The sequence below is a fragment of the Lissotriton vulgaris genome, chromosome 2_1, assembly GCF_964263255.1.
Source record: "Lissotriton vulgaris chromosome 2_1, aLisVul1.2, whole genome shotgun sequence".
Classification (NCBI taxonomy): domain Eukaryota; kingdom Metazoa; phylum Chordata; class Amphibia; order Caudata; family Salamandridae; genus Lissotriton; species Lissotriton vulgaris.
This window is the reverse complement of record NC_141687.1, coordinates 272,118,772-272,142,233: the sequence shown is the minus strand read 5'-3', so window position 1 is coordinate 272,142,233 and position 23,462 is coordinate 272,118,772. Positions and strand designations below refer to the sequence as shown.

Below are 23,462 nucleotides of genomic sequence, written 5' to 3'. Positions count from 1 at the left end.
TTGACACAGTATACCTTTAGTGGAGGTAGATCCTTCAAACCTAGATAAGTCTACAATAAAGTCTGTAAATATAAATTCACAGGTTCACCTAGGAGTTTCTAAAGGCTGCAGAAATCCAGATTTAATTTGTGAGTATCTTTTTGTTTGGGCGTTTACTTCACAAGACTTGATGAGTTTTCTGATGTCTTTTTTGATGAACGGCCACCAAGCTCTTTCAGTTATTAGTTCATCAGTGGCTCGTTGACAGTAAAAAAATCTTTGCCAAAAACAGTAAAACCTCCTTAAGCTGAACATTCTTTCTTTGTGCCCACTCAACTCTTTCTGGATTTTGTTTCCAGCTTGAACTTGGTCAAAAAAGGAATCAAATTGGGTCAATGACAAAATAAGTTTTGGGCTGTAATGTTCTTTCCAGATAATTATTAGACTCGTTTTCAGGAGATATCCTGGAGAGGCAGTCCACCAATGATGTGTAGGTTGACAAAGTCATATTGTTGGAAGATGTACACCCATTGATCATGGCAACTATTTTGATTTTCAGCTTGTTGTGGGACTCATAGATTTTGGCAGTCTGTTTGAATATGGCAGGATGTGAAGCTCCTCGAAGGAAAAGCCTCCAGTCTTTTTTTTTAAATTCTTTTTATTAACAAAGTAAAATAAAAGCATCAGGTGACAAGCATTGGTTTCATTGTAGATGATTACACAGTGCCATATTGCAGAATAAGACAATAAATTACTTCCTGGGATCATGGGGAATCCAGCACCACTAACGCTTCTTCGGCAGCTGGAGGAGTACATATATTCCCCCTAAAGTTATTCCAACCTCCCCATACTTCCCCCATTTCCGGAGGCACCCCCTGGCAACGTACACTGACCTCTCCCTAAACTTGCACCAATCAAGATCCTTCATCCACTTCCCAATCTGGGGTACTTGACTCGCACACAACAGCTGAGCTATGTTACGCTTGGCAATCATGCACGCCAGGGTCACCCATTGTTTCCCATACGAGGTCAGGTCTGTAGGTTCCCAGACATTCAGCACACATTGTCGGATCTCCAGCACCAACTCGACACTCATTACCTCATTGATCCTATCATGGATTTTAGCCCAGTAGTCTTGTATTTCCACATAGTGCCACAAAATGTGAATGAATGTCCCCGTCTCCCCACATCCCCTCCGACACTCTCCACTCTCTGCCAAACCCATTTGCACCAGCCGGGGTCCCGTGGTGTAAGACCGGTGAAGAATCTCCAATTGCACCAACCTAAGCCTCATAGGAATGGCTACCACTTTTGGGGAGGAGACTGCTTCCCTCCAGTCCTCTTCATCTAACATTAGGCCATCGGCGCCCCACTTCTCCCTTAGTGTCACCAATGGATCCCCCATGTGATTGATCAGTTTCTTGAATATCAGTGAGATGGTCTTTTCTGGGACATGGCCATCCAAGACCCAGTCTTCCAACGGTGAGGCCTCCGGAAGTATAGTGTCACTGGGAACATTTGCAAGAAAGGCATGCCTGACCTGGAGGTATCGATAACGCTCACTCTCTTGCAACTGGTATTTTCTTTGCAGGACGTTGAAGGCAAGGATTCCGTCTCTCCCCCAAATGTCTTTGATTTGGTAGATCCCGATGCGATCCTATTGGTCGAAACCCTTCGTTTTCCACAGGCTGCCCTTTTTCTCCGAGCCCCACAACGGGGTCGCCAAAGTGAGTCTCCCCTCCCATTTGAGGGATCGAGTAGCTGCGTGCCACACATGGACCGTGTGAGCCGCTGGCCCGGCAAAGGGAAACCGACCCTCCTAGCATACAGAGCCCTGGTGAAATCCCCCCTCCCCCCCCCACCCCCAGCATCTGGCACCGGTCCATTGCATATACGGGATCTAAAGGAGAACCGTAAACAGTGTGGCCTAACGCCGCCAGTTGGGAAGCCAAATAGTATTTCCTGAGGTCTGGCAGGTCGATCCCTCCATCATACCAGGGAAGAGTAAGCTTGGAGAAAGCTATACGGGGCAAGCCGTCCCAGAGAAACTGTCTCTGGAGGGACTCTATTTCTGTGAAATATGAGGGGGGCACCGGGTCCATCGTGTTTTGGAGCGCATACAAGAAGCGGGGAAGGGCCATCATTTTAAACAACACCACTCAACCCAATAGGGAGAGCGCCAGCAACTTCCATTTCGTCACATCTCTGTGAAATCTGGCAAGAGGAGGACCCAGGTTATTATCATATCTCAACTTTGGGTCCATCGTCACAAATATTCCCAGGTACCTAAATCCCACCCTCTCAACCTTTACTGGGCAGGAGCCCAGAATGACCGGTGGGTCTTCGCTGATGACAAAAAGCACCGACTTCGCCCAGTTAATGGCGAATATGGCCAGAACATCCATCAAGCAAATCAGTGATTCTCTGGGAGTAGTAAGATAAAGCAGAATATCATCCGCGTACAACGAGGTCTTATCTTCCCACTCCGACGTCCAGCGCAGACCTCTAATCGATCGATCACAACAAACCCAGGCCACCAGTGGCTCGAGTGCCAACGCAAATAAAAGTGGGGACAGAGGACACCCCTGTCGTGTACCTCTGCCCAAAGGGAAGTCCGCGGATTTGTGATTGTTCACCACAACCCTGGCTATGGGGTACGTATACAAGAGACGGACCAAGTCAATAAATTTGTGGCCGAAACCCAACTTCCCCATAGCTGCAAATAAATAGGGCCACTCGACTCTTTCAAAGGCCATGGTTGCATCTAAGGACAACAGGATCGCAGGCTTGTGAATGCGCGATGCACCTCCCAGGATCCCATGCAACCTCCGTAGGTTAAGGGCCATGTTTTGACGCGGCATAAAGACAGACTGGTCTGGATGGATCAGAGTGATGATGACCTTGACCAGCCTAGTCGCCAGCAATTTTGCTAGCACCTTAGGTTCTGCGTTTAGGAGCGAGATTGGCCGGTACGAAGAGCACATTGTCTTAGGCTTGCCATCTTTGTGAATAACAATGATGTTTGCAACTCGTAGATCATATGGGAGCTGGCCTCTTTCTTTACTCTCGACGAACATGGCCCGAAGAAACGGTGCTAATTTGTTCGTGCTGAGTTTATACAATTCTATGGGGATTCCGTTTGAGCCAGAGGCCTTTCCGGAATGAACCCCCCCTATAGCCTGAGCCACTTCATCATTTGTGAAGGGGGAGTCCAGGTATTTCCTATCTTCTTCCTACAGAATAGGCATTTGAATGTCCTGTATCATATCTGCGTTATCTGTCTCCGAATAGGTGCCTGCAGATGTATACACTGACTTATAATAAGTCGAAAACTCGTCCACAAACAGTTGCAGATCCGTCACACTACCAACTCCTTCTATCTGCAACTCTGGCACCAACCTCGACGCCCACTCCCCTTTTTCCAGCCACGCAATCAGCTTCCCCGCTTTGTCTCCATGTTCGTATACCCTACTCTGGGTATCTACATGCTGCACTCTAGCCCTCCCTCCGGCCAAGCTCCTGTACTCATCTCGTAGGAGACTCAAGCGGTGCGACCCCTTGGGAGTGGCAGCCCTCGACATCTTCCCTTCCATATTCGTTAATTCCGTCTCCTCTCTCTCTACCTCTGCCTAGCTCCTCTTCCTCCTCCCTGAAACTAACAATAGAATTTCCCCTCTGATAACTGTCTTGTACACCTCCCACAGGGACTGTGCCGACTCCAGTGTTCCTAAATTTTCTTGGAAGTATCTTTCTGTGACCTGTATCACCACTTTATTTGTGTCAGGGTCTCGTAAGTGCCAGGCATTTATGGGTGCAATCCTGCCCACATCTCTCTGTCTCACCTCCATCCTAATCCACATGTTACACCTCCCGGATCCATGCAGCCTGTGATGTCGGGACCAAGACATAATCTATTCTTGATAAGGAGTGGTGCGGGCAGAGGCGTGCGTATAATGCGTTCCGCCAGGATTTCTCAGTCTCCACTCATCGGTAAGCCCAGTAGTTGCTACAAAATCCGACAACCACCTCTGGGACAGTGTCAGAATTCGAGCCGGGTGTCTATCCATTTCACCATCCATTACCGCATTGAAGTCTCCGCCCAGAATCAGGAGCCCCACAGGCAAGGTTAAAAAAATTGCCCAAAGATCTCGGAAGGTGTATGTCTGCAGACCGGGAGGAACATACACAGACAAGAAATCTACAGTCCTCCCCTCCCACAACCCCGAAATGCCAATGTATCTACCTCGTTTGTCAGCCCATGTGACCTGGACAGTCAGTGGGAGGGAATTTCTTACCAGGATACCCAACCCCCTTGACCCGGTGGTAAACCCGGCGTGCGCCACTAACTTATAGCCCCCCTTGTGCAGAGCTATACATCGATTTCCGACCAGATGTGACTCCTGCAGCAACACCACATCTGGGGAGTGCCTCCTAATAAGTTGACTAACCATTTCCCTCTTTATCTTGTCCCCCAGCCCGTTCACATTCCAACTAAGCGTGGATATCCCCAGTCCCTGATTGCCAGAAGATATTATAATGGTAAATCATGTCAAGGTCACCTGATGCCATACAAAACAACAACAAATCACTAATAATGACGCACCTGGTAAAATCTCAGTTGCAAAAAAAAACACAACCTTCGGCCCCCCTCCTCCCACCCTGCACCCCTGCATGTAGCTTACGCTCAACCCCAACTAGCAGTGTGCCTGTCGCCCCAACACTTATCTACAGCTAACTAAAAGTAGAAAATAGAGGGAGGGCCTGAACGAACCCGCCAACCCCACCATCCGCCCCCCCACCAGCGCTACTGTGTTCCAAGTCAGACTATACCAATATCCGTACTGGGGCATCAGATCAGAGGAGCTGTCACATACTCGTCCCACCCCCTGCTCCCAACATACTACTTTTACGCCCCATGAACATCATTATGAGCAAGAGTATTGTTCGTCTGCTTTGTCTCGGCTCTCCGCCTACGCCGCAAGGGTACTGTCCAGCCAATCCACCGCCACCTCAGGATTGTCGAAGAACCAGGCCTTACCATTGAGCTACACCAGGAGCCGGGCCGGAAACATAATGGCATATTTTAGTCCTCTGTCCCTCAATTTCTTCTTCACCGATAAAAAGCCTTGACGCTGTTTTTGCACCATTTTTGCACCATTTGGGTAAAGTCTGGGAAGAAGGAGAGAGTTGCATTTTCAAACTTCAAGGGGGGCCCAGCTCGAGCCACCTGCAAGATTACATCCCTATCACGAAAGTTCAGGACCCTGGCAATCATAGGCCGGGGGGGTGCTCCCGGCCTGGGTCTGCCGCCAGGGACTCTGTGCACACGCTCGACCGTGAAAAAGTTGCTAAGGCCTTTAGGTTTGAGGTGATTGAGGACAATATTTTCAATGAAAAGATTCGGTGTTTGCCCTTCAGATTTCTTGGGCACCCCAAGGATACAGACGTTATTCCGCCTGGCCCTGCCTTCATAATGGTCCAGCTTGCGAACTACGAGGACACTCGAGGCCTTAAGGTCCCTCATCTCTCGTTGCAGCTGACTCACATCGTCAATCAAACTGGCCGTTTTGAGCTCTAGCGTCTTTACCTTCTCGTTGGCCTTTGTGAGGTCCGCCCGTAGCAGCCCCATCTCAATCGTGACTGTGTCAAGTTTATTATCCATGGCTTTCATCTTCTGGCCCGAAGTTGCTTGAACCCCGTTAATGGCCGCCATTAGATCTGTCAATGTCGGTTCAGTTGGGGCAAGAGTGACCTCTTCACTCCCAGACTGGGTCTTCTTCGGTTCCACTGGGGACCCCTTCGGGAAGGTGTAGCGATCCAGTCGGTTTGTTTGGATACTCCTGGATCCCTTGGAGGACCGAGGCAGGGGCTTGTCCGGCTCCGGTTTCGTCACCATATCGCCGCCCTTTCCCCCGAGGCCAGACCAAGTTGTAGTCTATTCCCGAGGTCAGGGTCACTGGTCGGCCATCCACCTCCGCCATCGAGTATATACAATCTTGACGTCCCCGAGTCTCTATCGAGTCACATCGGTTCATCCGGCCAAGGTTGTTTACGACAATCTCCACCACTCCCGGGAGGTGAGCGGCAGTCCGAGGGCTTTACTCCCTTCCCAGAGTCTCACCACCGAACGCAAAATGTCCACACAATGTTCGTGTGAGCCAAACACACCACAGTCAGTCTCTCCCGACCCTCTCGGTATTGTATACTACCAATATACTTCTCAGGAGCCCCCTATGTTGTAGCTCTACACAGCAAGTGTTCACCTCGGTGTCCTCCAGTCAAGCCAGGGAATGTGTCGCTACCACTTAGGTCACTACACCACCACAACGTGCTTTCTTCACCACAAAGGCAGTACCTCCAGCGGGCACCCAGCAGATGCCTCCGGCACTGTTTTCCAAACGCTGGCAATGCAAGTCTTCTGTGTGGGGCGCTCCCAAAAGGCCCAGGCAGGGCTATTGTCTATTCGGCCACCGACGTGCCCTCTGTCAATTTCGGCCCTGCGAGGCAATAGAGCCTCATCCACTCTCCAGGTACAGTCTTCCCCCGAGCACCCGTCATCAGGCAGGCTCAGCGCCCAACCTCCGCATCCCTCTTCCTCCGCAGCACCGCCTTTCTCACTCCATGGGCGCCAAGTGTCCCCCGGGATGTATCTCCTCCGTGGCCGGGCCTGCTGAAGGCAATCCGCGGCCCCGGTGATGTTTACTCCAGTGCGGCCTCGACACAGAGCAGTCCCTCCTATCGGCAAATCAAGACGTGCCGGGGTATCAGAGGCGCCCGCACTCCCACTAGTCAATTATGCCGGCTTTGTGACCGCAATGTGTCCGATCGCGGAGTTCGGGGAGTGCGCGCCCTCACCGCAGGCCAGACTGGTGGTAACCCGTCCACACCCCGGGTGTTGACACACTTTCAGCCGGCCACTCAGGTACTCGAGGACCCGGCTTTCACACCGGACCAGGCCTCGGTCTTCAGGGCGATGCAGCTGCGCCTCCAAGCCGTGGAAATGACCCGCGGCAGCAGCGTTAGGCGTCGCTTCTGTTCCTGAGTCAGGGAGTAGGGCTCGGGCCAGGATATACAACAGGATGAGTTGGCAGGGAACGGCGGTCGGCAGCCATCTTGGTTGCCGGCTAGGCTCCTCCCCCGGAACTGCCTCCAGTCTTTAAACACTGCCTAGATAACTAGATGCTTAGGTGTTCTTTGTCCAGACCTTGTAGATTAGCACAGCTTCTAATGTTCGGTTAGAAGCATCGGTTTTGACAATAAATAGTTTACTTGTAACAGGGAGTAATAAAATGGGACGACACAAAGGGCCCGATGTAGGTAAATCTAATTTACCACTTCTAAAATACCGAATCATACCGATTCGGTATTTAAGAAGTGGTAAATTAGAGGGGGGGAAACGTAGGATTGGATTGGGTGGTAAAATACCGATTCTTAAAGCCCTGTGGCACTCTGACATGTGTCAGCTACATCTGCATTTACAGAATCGGTATTTTACCGAGTCTGTATTTACCGATTCGGTAATTTTACCGAATCGATAAATACAGAATCGGTAAAATACCGATTCTGTAAATGCATGCCCTACATCTGAAAACCGTAATACCGGTCGGAAACGGCCGAATTCGGCCGTTTCCGATCGGTATTAGGGCACCTACATCGGGCCCAAAGTGCCTTAAAGCGCGATCTTAATTGAACTGGGAGCCAGTGCAGTTTCTTAAGTTCTCCTTTGACCGATGCGAACCTGGGTGTTCCCATCAGCATTCTCGCTGCCGCATTCTGGACCAATTGCAACCTGTTCATGTGTTGTTTTTTAACATTAAGATAGAGACTGTTGCAATAGTCCAGACGGGACATAATGAGTGCAGTGACGACCGTCCTTAAGTTGCTTGCCGACAGAAAGAACTTAATTTTTTTTTGCTTAAACGATGAATGTAAAATAACGCTTCTCTACATTTTCGAAACACTAAGTTTAACTTTGGCTGTAATATACTGTAAGCTTAATTTTAAGTGCATAATAACATTTGAGATGGAGGGAGGAAGATGAAGTAACCACTGACAAATTCGATTTTCTGTGGCTTGAAGGGAGGTAACATTATGAAATCCCAAACCCCTGGTCCATACTGAGCAGTGGAGATGCACTGGGTTCTCTATATATTCAAAGGAGGGGAAATAGTCCCTTTCCCTACAGACCCAGGAAGATTGAGTACTGCGCCAGCTGCCCTACTGAGTTTCAAGTGTGAACTATTGTGCTGCTGTTGCAAAGATCCCATAGAATAAAAAAAAATGACTCCTAGATAGTTGAAGTTACTTACGCTACCAAGAGATTGGCCTCTTATAATAGGCTTTGGAATGTTTTTCCTACCTGGCTCATATGCCATTATGTGTGGCTTCCCAGAGTTTGTAACCAAGTCTACTCATACAGTTAAGGAAGGAGTCAACTAACAGCGAAGTGCTTTCGGAGTCTGTGCCAATAATAGCGCGTCATTGGCATATATTAACGCAGGTACCTGTGTGGGCCACCTTAGGGATGCCATAGGAGGCCTTGATCAAAGAGGGGTACAGTCCATTTCCATAAATTATAGGATAATGGGGTCAGAATGCATCCTTGCCGCACCCCTCTGGCGAGAGGAAAAACCTCAGACATTTCACCTGCAAGGCCGAAAAGTACCTTTGTGGCTACATTTTTGTGTAAAACACACAAAACATTCACTAATTCTGTCTCTACCCTAAAATCCAATAACCACAGCCACAATTTGATTCTATTGACACAGTCAAAAGTTGTTGAAAGTTCCATAAGGCCAGGTACAGTGGGCAATGCTTGGCAACGGTGTATTTCCCAACAAATCAGATTCAAATTCAAGAACTCCTCCACTGTACCCAGCCCAGGGCAGAAACCAAATTGAAAAGAACAAAAGGATTTTATTACCTATTAATTAAAAAACACTCAGTCAATTACTTTGACCGTGCTATCGATAAAAGGAATATGGGGATAGCATTTAGGCGACATACAATACCCTTTATGAAAATAGGTACAATTTTGAATTAGGCTCAAGAACGAGGGATCAAAGAATTATTAAATACATTTGTGATCAGGGGTCCACACAGGTCAATATCACATTTGATCAGGTACATCGGTGCCCCATCTGATCTTGGGGCTTTGCCACCTGGGCTCTGCCGAATCGCAACCTGCACTTGCGGTAATGGCACAGAAAATAATACCAGTGAGATAATTTGCTATACAATAATTCGCCCAGACTCACCTCTTCCTCTAGATGATAGATGACTTCCAGTAGCTATTTACTAAACCAATTAAACTTTGGAACTCTTTGATTGTAGTTGGTTCCTTGCAGTGAAGAGCAGTGTGACCTTTCCTAGAACAAGTGTTGATGGATTCTGTCTTGCCTGTGGGACAAAGGGTAAGGGTGAGATTTGTTGGAAACGCAAGGCAGATCTGACAGACCTCTAGAATTTCAGGCCCATCTCCCTGCTTCCATTTACAGCCAGGGTCATTGAAAAGGCCGTCATTACCCAGCTAGCTAACTTCACCGAAACCCACAACGTCCGGGACATCTTCCAATCCGGTCCACAGCAACCACAGCACAGAGACCGGCCTACTCACCACTATAACGACATGCGCTCTCTTCTCGACCAGGGCCACCGGCAGCCCTCATCCTCCTGGACCTCTCAGATGTCTTTGACATGTCTTCCACCACACACTAGCCACCAGACACCATGACGCTGGCATGCGTGGAAAGGCCCTTGACTGGATATGCTAATTTCTCACAGGCAGAACCCAGAGAGTCAGACTTCCACCCTACCTCATGAACTCAACAGAGACCAGATGTTGAGTGCTCCAGGGATCCTTCTTGCAGCCCCACACTTTTCAACATCTACATGGCCTCTCTCACAACCATCGTCAAAAACCATGGGCTCAACATCGTCTCCTATGCCGATGACACCCAGCTCATCCTCTTACTCACCAAAGAACCCAACATCACCAGGCACAACTTCCAAGAAGGGATGAAAGCTATTGCCAACTGGATGAAGAAGAGCTGCCTGAAACTCAACTCACAGAAAACATAAGTCCTCATCCTTGGCTCCACCCCCTCCGTGTGGGACGACACCTGGCGGCCCCCCACCCTCGGTACCCCCCACCCAATGTACCGGACACAAAACCTCTGCATCATACTTGACTCATCACTCACGATGAACCACCAGATCAACACTGTATCCTTGGCCTGCTTCAACACCGTCTGCATACTCCTAAGAACATTCAAATGGATCCCATCCGAATCTAGAAAAACGGTCAAGCACGCCCTTATCAGTAGCAGACTGGACTACGGCAACGCCCTCTAGACTGGAATCAACAAGAAACTACTTTGCGAACTCCAGACTATCCACAACACCGCAGCCAGACTGATCCTAGACGTCCCCTGTCACAACCACATCACTCAAGACCACCTCAACCTCCACTGGCTTATCATTAAAAGAAGAATAACCTTCAAGATCCTCACTCACGCATACAAGGCACTCCACAACATTGGACCTGCATACCTAAACAATTGCCTATCCTTCCACGCACCCAAGAGACACCTCCGATCAGCTGACCGCTCTCTATCCACCATCGCACGCATCTACAAAACCAAAGCAGCAAGTCCTTCTCCTACCTCGCAGCCAAGGCCTGGAACGACCTCCCCCTCCACCTTAGGCAAGTCGCTACACTGCTTCAGTTCAGGAAGGACATCAAGACCTGGCTCTTCGGATGACCCCAGGACTCAACGAAGCTGTGGACCCCCTCCCCCTTAGCGCCTTACCAACCCTGATTGATTGAACTGTATCAGGAAGAAATTGCGATTTCTCCAAGGGCCATACATGCCTCCCTCCATCCTAAGTCCTCTAGGGTAGTGGTCCTTAATCTTTTGACGTCTAAGGACCCCTACTGAGTCATTAGTGTAATCCTGGGGCCCCCACTGAGTCATTATTTGAAGCCACAGAGTACCGGCCTAAGCAAGTTCCATGATTTGAACCTCAAAACAATACAACAAAATACAAAACAAATATACACCAAACAAATACTAAAATATTAAAATATTTTGTTTAATTCACAATCAAACAGAGAAAAAGTTTAGCATTTTTCAAATTTGCTTCTTGATTTGTATTTACTTTATTAATTTGTATGTATTCTTTTAAAAATTATTTGCGGACCCCCAGGGGTCCTCGGACCAAAGGTTAAGAATCACTGCTTTAGACTACACAGCCATTGTCCCTACTTATGTCTAAGATTCTCAAATGTTTTCGAGGCTTGACAGACCAATGAGCGGTAAATCACAGAAACTCCACCTTGACCTAGATGGCCCTTCAATAGCTTGGCCTTCACTTGGCTTATTTCTGTTAGATGGATGAGCTGTGTTTGATAGCTCGTTAACACATTTCGAAGTTGTACGTATTTCTGAAATTGAGTGTGCGATAGTTGAAAGTGGAGCTGCACATCTTGAAATGATTTCATGGGTGAGCCACTCCAGACGTCTCCAGACGTGGTGATCCCTATTTTGTCCCATTTCCCAAAGCCCTCCAAGGGGGCAGTCTGATACAGCCAGCAGCCATTCCATAAGGGAGTTTGTCATGTCATTTTTTACCCCATCCAGTGAATCTGTTTGCGGCTCACAAGGCCAAAAACACCATATTTGTGATCTCCAGAGTATGAAACAGGATGGGTCACTCATATAACAGACTCACAGGTGTAAGTTTCAGATTTTCCAACAATCACGCTAGCATATAATGTTAAAATACATATACTACTAGCAGCCTGCATGAAAGGGACTAAAGGGGCAGTGGAAAGGGAGACAATACAGATGGGAAGGGGCACTAAGTGAAAGAAAACAATATTTTGTAAATTAACCAACATTTTCGAAGTCTTTCATAGCTGAGAGGGATAATGTGTGCGTCCTTTTTTGTCTGTTTGTGTGTAAAGATTTCTGGTGAAATCCGACCGACACCTTACCATACCCAACTGAAAGCACCTGTACCCCACTAATAAGCAGGAAAATACATTTATTAGTGGGTGTACCACCCCCAATGAAGCTACGCCCCTGTGTTTTGGAGAATAAAGGAAAAGGTTTGTTTGTTAAGCGGATCTAATACTGAGCCCGCCGACAGTCTGGAGATGGAATTATCAGGCATTTTATCTTCAGCATCCGAGGCACTGATCCAGTACGTATCAATTTGCATAACTTTGTTGAGAGACCTTCGTCAAAATGTATCACCCTCCACCAATACCAGTGTTTTCACCATTGCATCTCTTATCCTTGTATATCTCAATGTTGAATGTGCCTCGTGAAATATCCTCTCCGTCTCTCTAGCTGCAATGGTTCTTTCCAGTTCCACCTCCCTTATCTTCTGCTCTAAGGCTTTCCCCTCACCTGACTCTTGAATGAGGTGTTTAAAAAAATCTGAGACTAGTTTCTTGTCACCTTCCTTCGTGAAGAGACATTTTTCAAGACAGGTTAGTGTGTGATTAACCATGAGTTTAACCTTGGCATGTAGGATTAAGTGTCTTATTTGGTAATAACGGTATCTTTTGGAAGTTCTAAGATTCCCTTAGGGCACTGATTTAATGAAAGAGGACACCTACTGTCTTACATCCCTTTTCTCTCCACGCCTCAAAGCATCCCTGTCTAAAGCCGAAGTGAACTCCAGATTTTCCATTATTAGGGTAAAGGGGTGGAAAATGTTGTTAGTCTCCTTTGCCACTTTGACCCACACTTCCATTTTTGTCTTTGTGATCGAGATCGAGTGGACCCCCCGTGTCTTTTGTTCAGCCAGTGCACCTTCATATGTGAATACGTGCTACTGTCTGTCATAAAGCACCAGTGTTTCTCTGATTCTGGTCTGCCGCGTTCCACAGCTGGGTCACATGGTAGCATTGCAAACAAGCATTTACAATGTAATGGTCTCGGCAATATTATAGGTAGAACTATTGGTATTGCTTTTTTTTATCCCTAAATAAATGGCATTGTCATTTCTGTTGGCATTAGCGTAATATTTTGCATATGTGATACCTATTGCATTAGCAGAGAGAGAGTGAGGTAGTGATATATAGAGAGAGAGTGAGGTAGTGAGAGAGAGTGAGGTAGATAGAGAGTGAGGTAGTGAGAGACAGAGAGAGTGAGGTAGTGAAAGAGTGAGTTAGTGAGGGAGAGGGATTTTGTGAGGTAGTGAGATAGAAACAGTGAGTGATGTTGTGACGTAGTGAGATAGAGAAAGATTGAGGTAGTGAAAGATAGAGTGAAAGTGACTTAGTGAGATAGAAAGAGAGAGAGTGAGTTAGTGAGATAGAGAGTGACGTAGTGAGTTGGAGAGAGAGAGTGAAGTTGTGAGGTAGTGAGATAGAGAGTGAGCTAGCGAGAGAGTGATGTAGTGAATTTTTGAGGGAGTGAGTTGTGTTATAGTGAGAGTGATATCGAAATTGATAGAGTGACGTTAGGGAGAGAGTTATGGAGAGAGAGAGTGAGGTAGTGTTATAGATATATTTTGAGTAGTGGTGTAGTGAGAGTTTTTTGTGAGAGAGTGAAGTAGATAGAGAGTGAGGTAGTGAGAGATAGCGAGAGTGAGGCAGTGAAAGAATGAGGTAGTGAGGGTGAGAGTTGTTGTGATGTATTGAGATAGAAACAGAGAGTGATGTTGTGAAGTAGTGAGCTAGAGAGAGAGTGAGGTAGTGAATGAGAGAGTGAAAGTGAGTTAGTGTATTTGAGAGAGAGAGAGTGAGGTAGTGAGATGGAGAGAGAGTGAAGTTGTGAGGTAGTGAAAGAGTGATGTAGTGAACTTTAGAGAGAGTGTGTTGTGATATAGTGAGGTAGTGAGAGAGAGATAGTGAGATAGAAATAGATAGAGTGAGGTAGTGATATAGAGAGAGTGTGAGGTAGTGAGATAGAGAGAGAGTGAAGTAGTGAGTTAGAGAGAGAGAGTGAAGTTGTGAGGTAGTGAGAGAGTGATGTAGTGAAGTTTTTTTTTCTCACAACAAATTTTATTGATAGGATTGGGCAGGTAATCAATGTGGCTCCCCACAGTTAGGAGAACACCACCAGGCATCTTGGTACAGTTAAATCACAGGATCACACGTCCAACCAAGACATCAAGAAAATACATTGATATGAGAGAAAAAACAGCTATACCCGCCCCTACCTCTGACAACCCCAACTACCCAACCCCCCCCCCCTTCCCTATATCCCACCCTAACCCTGTGCACGTGTATACAAGTAGCTCCAGTGCTTAGTCGTGACATGGCACTCAGGACGTAATGCAAGGGCTCGCCAGGCACCTGGGGACTAAAAATCTTCCTCAGGTTCCTCTGGAGGGTCTAATGTCAACCCCCTATAATCAGCCCATCTCTTCCACACTTTAAAATGCTTGCGGGGGCATCCTCGTGCTTCAAATATTGGTCGCTCCAGACCCATACAAAAGCCCATTCCAGCTCTCCATGCACTCAGGGGGGGTGCCCTCACGTCCTTCCAAGCTCGCGCCAAGTCTCTCTTGGCCACCACCAACCCTAGGAGCAGCAAATGGTGTTTGTATATGTTCCCACCAACCCCCTCCAGGATGTGCAGTAGGCCCAGGCGATGAGTACGGGGAAGAATCCAGCCCAGCACCTCAGACAGGCAGCCCCACACTCCCCTCCAGAAGCCAACCAGTCTAGGGCATGACCATACCGTGTGAAGCAAAGTGCCCACTGCAGCTCCGCATCGCAAGCATTCCGGGGACTCAATCAGGCCTGCTTTCCACAGACGCTCACGGGTGTAGTAGGCCCTATGGAGAATTTTGAATTGGATTAATCTAAAGCATGTGGCAATGGCTGCCCCCCTAGGGGATTCCAGGGCCTCCCTCCAATCATCCTCATCTAAGGGACCAATATCAGCTTCCCAAGCTGTCTTCAAGGGAATGAGGGTGGAGGAGCAATGAGTGACCATCGTCTGATAAATACGAGATACTTTTTTATCCCCCAGGTCGCCCATAAAGACCTTCGCCTCAATCGGACTAAATTCAGGCAGCTAGTCCAGGTTGGCAATGCTGGGTGTTAATGCGTGCCTGAATTGCAAGTACCGAAAAAATTGGGACTGTGGCATATTGAATTCCGTGCTGAGCGCTTGGAAGGACTTGAGCGTCGTCCCGGACATTACATGTCCCAGCTGCGAAATTCCGATCGCTTCCCAGCCATCAAACCCTGATAAGGCTGATAGTTCAGGTAATAAACCATTATGCCACAGCGGCGTTTCGGCTGTCAGCCTACCCCACCAACCCATGCGGCGTAAGGCTTGCCGCCATACCGCAAAGACCAGTCTCGTGACCCTCGGTAACGTCCGGCGCAATCGGGCTGAATAGAGGATTGTGTGGAGCGTATTGTCGCCCATCAATGTGCGTTCCAGGGCATAGGCCGGATCCCCACCGTCTCCATACCACCATTCGTTCAGGATTAGCAGATGAGCGGCCTGGTAATAGGACAGCAGATCCGAGGTGGCCAGGCCTCCACAGTAAGTGGACAGGAAGCATGTACGCAGTGCTACCCTGGCTGCTCCCCCGGCCCATAAAAAACGGCCCAGGACCGAGTTAATCTGTCGAAACCACTGAGGTGCGATCGGATAGGGATGATTCTGCAATTGGTAGAGGAGGCGCGGAAGTGCGACCATCTTGAAAATCGCAGATCTGCCGAATAGAGACAGGGGCATCCGAGACCAAGTTTTTACATCTGTCTGAACTCGGTCCCAAACGGGTACCATGTTGCGTTCCCAGGCCGTGCACGCCGATTCCGACAGGAACACCCCCAGATATTTCAGACCGTCAGTAGCCACCTGTAGTTCCGATGTCCAGGGGTCCGCCACAGTGCTGTCACCCAGTACCCATAGAGTAGACTTACGCAGGTTCAGATAGAGGCCTGAGACTTCCCCAAATATTTGCATAATTTCCAGCACTCGCGGCCCGAGCGCTGCAAGTCAGTAAGAAAGAAAAGGACATCATCCGCATAAAGCGCGATTCTATCAGACAGGTTACTGTTCCACACAAAGCCCCGCATCTGTTCATCTATACGCACCCAGGCAGCCAGGGGCTCCATGACTAAGGCGAACAAGTAGGGGGAGAGCGTACACCCCTGTCGGGTCCCCCGTCCAACGCGAAATGTCTCCGATACCGCCCCCGCAACACGCACCGAGGCCGTAATATCAGTGTATAGTAGCCTGACATAGGACAAGAAGACTGGGCCTAGATTGAGACGGGGCAGAAGTGCAAACAGGTACTCCCAGCTGACCGAGTCAAAGGCTTTGGTAATATCAGCCAGCAACAGAGCCGCTTGTTCTCCCGTGGCACTCATGGCATCGATCGCTGCCTGTGCGCGCCGGATGTTATGTTGTGTCGCTCTGTGAGGCATAAATCCGTCCTGGTCCGGATGTACGAGGTCTGTGATGTGCGGGAATAACCTATTTGCTAGGGCCTTGGCCAGGATCTTAGCCTCAATATTAAGTAAAGAAATGGGACGATACGAGTCATGTCTGTCGGGGGGTCTACCTGGTTTCTGAAATACCACAATTTCAGCGTGGCGCCAGTCTGGGGGCAACGTGCCCAGCGCACGCGCTGTCTCAAGTGCCCGGCGATAATGGGATCCCAGTTGTACGTGAAACTTTTTATAAAACTCGCTTGGGTAGCCACTCAGACCAGGGGCCTTCCCGGCATTAAGTTGTCACAAGGCGTCGCCCAGTTCCTCTGCTGTAAGTGGTGCATCGAGAGCCCTCTTGGTCTTGTCCGACACCGCCTTAGGTGGCCTATCATCCAGAAATTTAGACACGTCATCAGCCGACAGCCGGTCGCGCGGGGCGTATTGGGTTGTGAAGTACATGGCAAAACTCGCCGCCAGCTCGACCGGGTCAGTAATGACCACTCCGTCGTCTGACTTGAGACCCGGCAGCGTGATTAGTTGGAGGTTGTGCTGGCAGAGTCTATGGAGCATCGTACATGACTTGTCCCCCCATTGGTATATTCTGCTACGTGTAGCCAGCCACGCCTGTTTGGCCTCATCAATTAAAATAGAAGCATAGGATTGCTGTGCCTGAAGGAGCGACCGCATCCCAGCTTCATCACCCCCCTCCCGGTTCTGCTGCTCTAGAGTTTCCACCTGTGTGGCCACTTCCGTGATCAGTTCCCGATGCCTCCTACGGGCCGCAGTACACCACGCGATGTCCAACCCCCGTATAGTGGGTTTCATGGCCTCCCACACCACCCCAGCGTCAATGTCACCTACTAGATTTTCTCGCCAATAGTGGTTGATCGCTTCACGCAAGTGTTTCACATAGGCAGGCTGCTGGAGATGCCACGAGGACATCCTCCATCTGAACAAAAAGACAGGGTGAATTTGCTACTGTGATCTGCACATCAGTGTTGTATTTGTCCCGTGGTATTCAATTGTCCAGTCATACAGAGATACTCAATTTGGGAGTGCCCAACTGATAGGATGCTTATTCACCCTTAAGCACTTTCCGTCACGATACCCTACCCACAGCGAGTGTAGCAGAGTTTCATGAACCATAAATAGAAACAATTTAACCAGTGCACATCCCTGCTCGTAACTTTTATCCAATTGTTTTTCAATACAATCAGTTCAGTACTTCAATTCTTTTCCAGTCCACACAAGTATTTAGATCGTATAGAGTCCATTGGTTCTCAACGTTCTTATTTATTGATTATTCTCTTGCCACATCGTCACAGCCGACGCGCGTTTCGCCCTCCACGGGCTTTTTCAAGGCAAAAAATAGTATGGTGAGTGGCGTATTTTCATAAAACTCAATAAAAACCGTAAAAGTCCTTTGTCATTGGTCCTTAAAAGCCTATGATAATGACAGTGAAAATTGTTCCTGTGGATTCTTGTACTTCTCTATTCATTTGTCACCCAGTGGTCTGTGATTTAGTAAAGGACAGCAGGAGCCATGATAAGTTCCATCGCCATCGCGAAACCGGTCGCGTCTCAGCAAGGCGTCTCTCTTCCGCGTTCGTCTAGCAGCTCCATCTGACATCCTCCATCTGAACGGCTGGCGTTTTTCGACGGAGTTCTACCCTAACCGACACTTGGGAGTGATCCGACAGGCCCCTCGGCAAGATGTCGGCGCTCTTCACCCTGCACAAGCATCCCCTGGGCACAAATATATAATCCAACCATGAGAAGGAGCCATGCACTGCCGACACATACGTATACTCGCGTGCTGTAGGGTGCATGTGTCGCCAGGTATCCATCCAGCCCATTCCCTCAGTCATAGCATGCAGTCTGGTCGGTGGGGGGGGAGGGGCGGTCTCATCTACCTCCTGGAGCCTCCCGCGATCCACACACACGTCCATCACATCATTCCAATCTCCCCCAACCACCGCTAGGGATTCAGGCATGTCCTCCCACACCGTGAACAGTTTCTCAGCCAGGGCCCACTGCAGGGGGGGGGCATAGACACTCCCAAACACCACCGACTCTGTGCCCACTATGCCCTTAACAAAAATATAGCGACCCTGTGGGTCCACCCACTGCTTCTCATGAACATAGGCCACTCTGCGATGTATCAAGATGGCCACCCCTCTGGAACCCAGGGAAAACCCGGCATGAAACACCTGATGATAGCCAAATCTCTGCAGACCTAGTACCTTCGATCCCATCATGTGGGTTTCTTGGAGCAAGAGCACATCTGCAACCTCTCTTTTCCCCCAGCGCAGTACCGCCCCACGTTTAATCTTGTCCAGCATCCCCCTGACATTCCACGTGATCACTCGTAAAGTCTCCTCGGGAGACTATGCGTTGTTTCAGCCATAGTCAAGTGGGACCCACCAAGCGGGCCCTCTGCGCCAATGCCACCCATCGCGCACTATATGGAACACTCCCGCAAATAACACGTGCAGTCCCTCCCACCCACCCTGGTACCCCAAAACATCATGATAAACAGCTACCGCCCTCCCCCCCCCCTACCCCCTACCCCCAACCCCCAAACCAACCATCAACTCTTTGTCCTCACATTCCTGAACGTGTCCCAGTCCCAACTCGGCGGCTTCAATCCTGGCCACCCTATCCCCCCCTCCCTCCCCTATACCTCAATGAACTATGAAGTACCTGTCGCGGCATGGGTAACCCTGAGCCCAGAACAGAGGGCTCAGGACCAGCCATGCCAATGGATCCCAACTCCCCAGAAAACAGCAAACTCATCCCTTCCCCCTTATCCCCTCCCACATCCGTAAGAGAACAATAGCCCCTAATATGTAGCCCCCGAACCCTACCCCACAACCCCACTCATAAGCAGTGATCAGTCATTAAGCAATCCTGAGGCAGCGACGATGCATCCAGTCCACTGAGCCTCAAGAGCTCTGTCGCTGGTAACCAGGACCTGAAACACCAAGTGAATAACAGGGGGGCGCTGAGTCCTCATAGTCGTCCATGATCTGTACCGGAATGATCAGAGTCCTCGGTTCTACCACTGTCCTGCGTGCCATTAACGGAAGCCGACCGCTTCCGTGATTTAGAGCGCCGGTTTCTTCTGTTCTTAGTCGTCTGACCTCCCCGCTCCTGCGATGATCCCCTTGAAGAGCCCGGGTTCAGTCCCGGCTGAGAGTTCGGCCTGATTCTCACTGTTTCATCGGTCCATTTAAAAAGGTCTTCAGGAGTATCGAAAAACAACGTCTGTGATTTGAAGATTACCCTCAGCCGCGCCGGGTACAGCAGGGAGTACTGGAGTTTAAGACCTGGTAACTTCGCTTTCGCGGCCGTAAATGATTGGCGCTGTTGCTGCACCAGCTTCGTATAGTCAGGGAAGATCATTATCTTACGATTCTCGTAGAGGATAGCCTCCCTAGACCTTGCTTCCTTCAAAATGACGTCTCGGTCATGGTAGTTCAGAAGCCGAGCAATCACCGCCCTAGGCCGTTCGCCCTCCGGTGGCATCTGTGTCAGTGTGCGGTGTGCGCGTTCAATGACGAAACAATTGGACAGAGCCCCGGGGGGCAGCCAGGTCTCCAGCCATTGCTTGAGAAATTGTTCCATATTGCCCTTCTCACATCGTTCCGGAAAGCCAATGAAGCGGAGGTTGTTGCGGCGTGCGCGCCCTTCAGCATCCTCCACTCGGAGCACTAGACTCCGTTGCGCAGTTTCCATTGCCGCCATTTTCTTCTTGAGGGTGCCCACGTCGTCTTCCACCACCGACACCCTAGATTCGGCCTCCGTGATCCGCGCCACTGCATTCCGCAAGTCTTGGCGCAGCAGGGTGACATCTGCGCCCACCGCACCTATTTTGGCGTCTAGCATGTCTCTTGACTGGGTGATGGCCGCCATAAGTGCTGCATTGTCAGGCCCCCCTCCTTGTTGTCCACCTCCCGATGGGCCGGGGCCCCCACTGGGCCCTGTGAACTTGTCTATTGTCGCCTGCTTGGTGAGGCCGCCAACTCCCCTGGTCATAGCTGCAAGCTGCACGGGGGCCGCCGATTGTGTATGCAGGAGCGGCAGCACAGGGGCCCCAAGTACCTCCGCTAGGTCCAATATGGAAGGGCTATACAGCAGCCCCTTTTCCACTGTAAGGGTCAGAGGATTGTGTCTGTGGTGCAGCCACGCGCCCGGGCCGGGTCAAGGCAGGCCCTGAGATCCGCTCCCTGCCCACCAAGATTAGCGCTTCTCACAGCTTGTGTTGCGATCAGGGTCGCTCCGCCATACGTCTTGGGCGCCACTACGCCAGTCCTTCGTTCCCCAGCGCCGGCCTCTACTCCTGTGGTGCCCGGGCCCTGGGGGGGGAGGGTACTCACAGTTTGGCACAAGGTGCGCAGCTATTCAGTGGTGTCTCGATCCCCCCGCCACCATCCAACCGCCTTCAGGACCACTGTTCGTGTGCAGGCAGCAGGGGAGGCCCCCCCCCGAGGGAAGCAGCTCTCCCGGCCGATGCGGGTGGTATCTTTTGCGGTCACGGAGCCCAAGGCCGCGGCTGCACTCGGATCACAGGGCCGCCGCAGCCGACTCCACACGCCCCCAGCACCTCGGAGCTGCACACCTCCAGCAGGGCTTCCAGTGAAGAGTCGCCAGCTGTCTCTCGGCCCCCAGGGTAGCGAAAGTCGAGGGCAGTCACTGGGCCAGCCGACCCACACAGAGACCTCCCGACCGGGGAGCGCCAAACTCGAGGCCCCGGCTTCTCTTCGGCGTACCAGGCCGCACTCCCCGTTCCGCTGATCCGACGCGCCGGATTACTCTGGACGTCCTCCAATCACACCGGTGGATCCCTGGCCCCGGCAGCGATGTCCGCCCCACCTGGGTCGTGGGGTCGGAGCTCGGGGGCCAGGATAAATTGCCGGATAATCGCGGGCCGGCGGGAGCTCTAACAAGCTGCGACCGCCATTGCCGCTCGCGAAGTCACGCCCCCGATGTAGTGAAGGTTTGAGAGAGTGTGTTGTGATATAGTGAGGTAGTGAGAGTGAGATAGTGAGATAGAAATAGATAGAGTGAGGTAGTGATGTAGAGAGAGTGAGGTAGTGAGATAGAGAGAGAGTGAAGTTGTGAAGTAGTGAGAGAGATATTTACTGTGGTAGTGATATTGTGATGCTGTGAGAAAGAGAGAGTTGAGAAGTGAGGTAGAGAGTGAGGTAGAGAGAGAGTGAGTTAGTGAGAGATAGTGTAGTAGTGTGAGAGCTAGTGAGGTAGTGAGAGAGATAGTGAGGTAGTGAGAGAGAGAGTTAGGGAGAGAGAGAGTGACGTAGTGAGAGAGCGAGCCAACCCCACACACATACAGACCCACCCACACAGAGCAACACACATACAAAGTGTATCACGCAGACATACATACAGAGCCACACATACAGAGTCAGCTAGACACACATAGAGAGCTAAGCACACAAATATACAGAGCTACAGACATCCACATACATAGCCACTGACTTACACATACAGAGCTAGCCACAGACATAGAGTCACCTAACACACATAGTGAGCCAGCCACATAAAGATACTGAGCCATCTATACACACGCATAGAGGCAACTATGCACTTAATGAGCTACACATACACTGAGCTACATACACGCACAGCTACACACATAGAACCACCCAGACATATACAGACCCACACATACTGAGCAACACACACACAGAGCCACACACACATACAGAGCCACACACACAGAGCGCCACACACACACAGAGTTACACACATATATCCAGCCTAAACTTAGGTACACACAGACAGAGCTACTTTTAAATAGAGACACTTAGCCAAATCGGAACCACTTCGTGCACAGCGGTGCACATCGCTGCAGGGAGCACGGAGACACCACGGACCATGTTGGACCTAGAAAAAAGAGAAAAAACATAAGATTAGCAAAAATAAAAATATGCCTTACCTCTAACATAAACAAAAAGCAACATACATACCTGCCTGAACAACTTCGTGCACAGTAGTCCACACTGCTGCAGGGAGACGCCACAGGCCATGTTGGACCTAGAAAAGACAGAGAAAACATAAGATTAGTAAAATCGAAAAGATAGTTTACCTCAAACTGCAAAAGAGCCGCATATCGGAACCACTTCGTGCACAGCGGTGCACATCGCTGCAGGAAGACGCCACGGGACATGTTGGACCTAAAAAAGAGAAAAAAAACATAAGATTAGTAAAATTGAAAAGATAGCTTACCTCAAACTGCAAAAGAGCCGCATATTAGAACCACTTCGTGCACAGCGGTGCACATCGCTGCAGGAAGACGCCACGGGCCATGTTGGACCTAGAAAAGAGAAAAAAAAACATAAGATTAGTGAAATTGAAAAGATAGCTTACCTCAAACAGCAAAAGAGCCGCATATTAGAAACACTTTGTACACAGCGGTGCACATCGCTACAGGGAGACGCCACGAGCCATGTTGGACCTAGAAAAGAGAGAAAAAACATTAGATTAGTAAAATAGAAAAGATAGCTTACCTCAGACTGCAAAAGAGCCGCATATCGGAACCACTCCATGCACAGTGGTGCAAATCGCTGCAGGGAGACGCCACGGGCCATGTTGGACCTAGAAAAGAGAGAATAAACATAAGATTAGCAAAAAAAACCAAAATGGCTTACATCTAAACGAAAACAACAACAACATACATACCCGTCTGAACAACTTCGTGCACAGTAGTGCACACGGCTGCAGGGAGACACCACGAGCCATGTTGGACCTAGAAAAGAGAGAAAAAACATTAGATTAGTAAAATAGAAAAGATAGCTCACCTCAGACTGCAAAAGAGCCGCATATCGGAACCACTCCGTGCACAGCGGTGCACATCGCTGCAGGGAGACGCCACGGGCCACGTTGGACCTAGAAAAGAGGGAATAAACATAAGATTAGCAAAAAAAAAAAAAAATGGCTTACCTCTAAACGAAAACAACAACAACATACATACCCGTCTGAACAACTTCGTGCACAGTAGTGCACACGGCTGCAGGGAGATGCCATGAGCCATGTTGGATTTAGA

At 49.6% G+C, this 23,462-nt stretch overlaps 1 long non-coding RNA gene across 1 annotated transcript; it reads left to right on the top strand.

The window, feature by feature from the left end:
* Positions 1-13,219: 13,219 nt before the first annotated feature.
* On the top strand, positions 13,220-22,763 carry LOC147729961 (uncharacterized). The gene is made up of 3 exons (XR_015308563.1): positions 13,220-14,019; positions 21,391-21,632; positions 21,698-22,763. It is a non-coding gene; the product is annotated as an uncharacterized LOC147729961 (long non-coding RNA).
* The last annotated feature ends 699 nt before the right edge of the window (positions 22,764-23,462 follow it).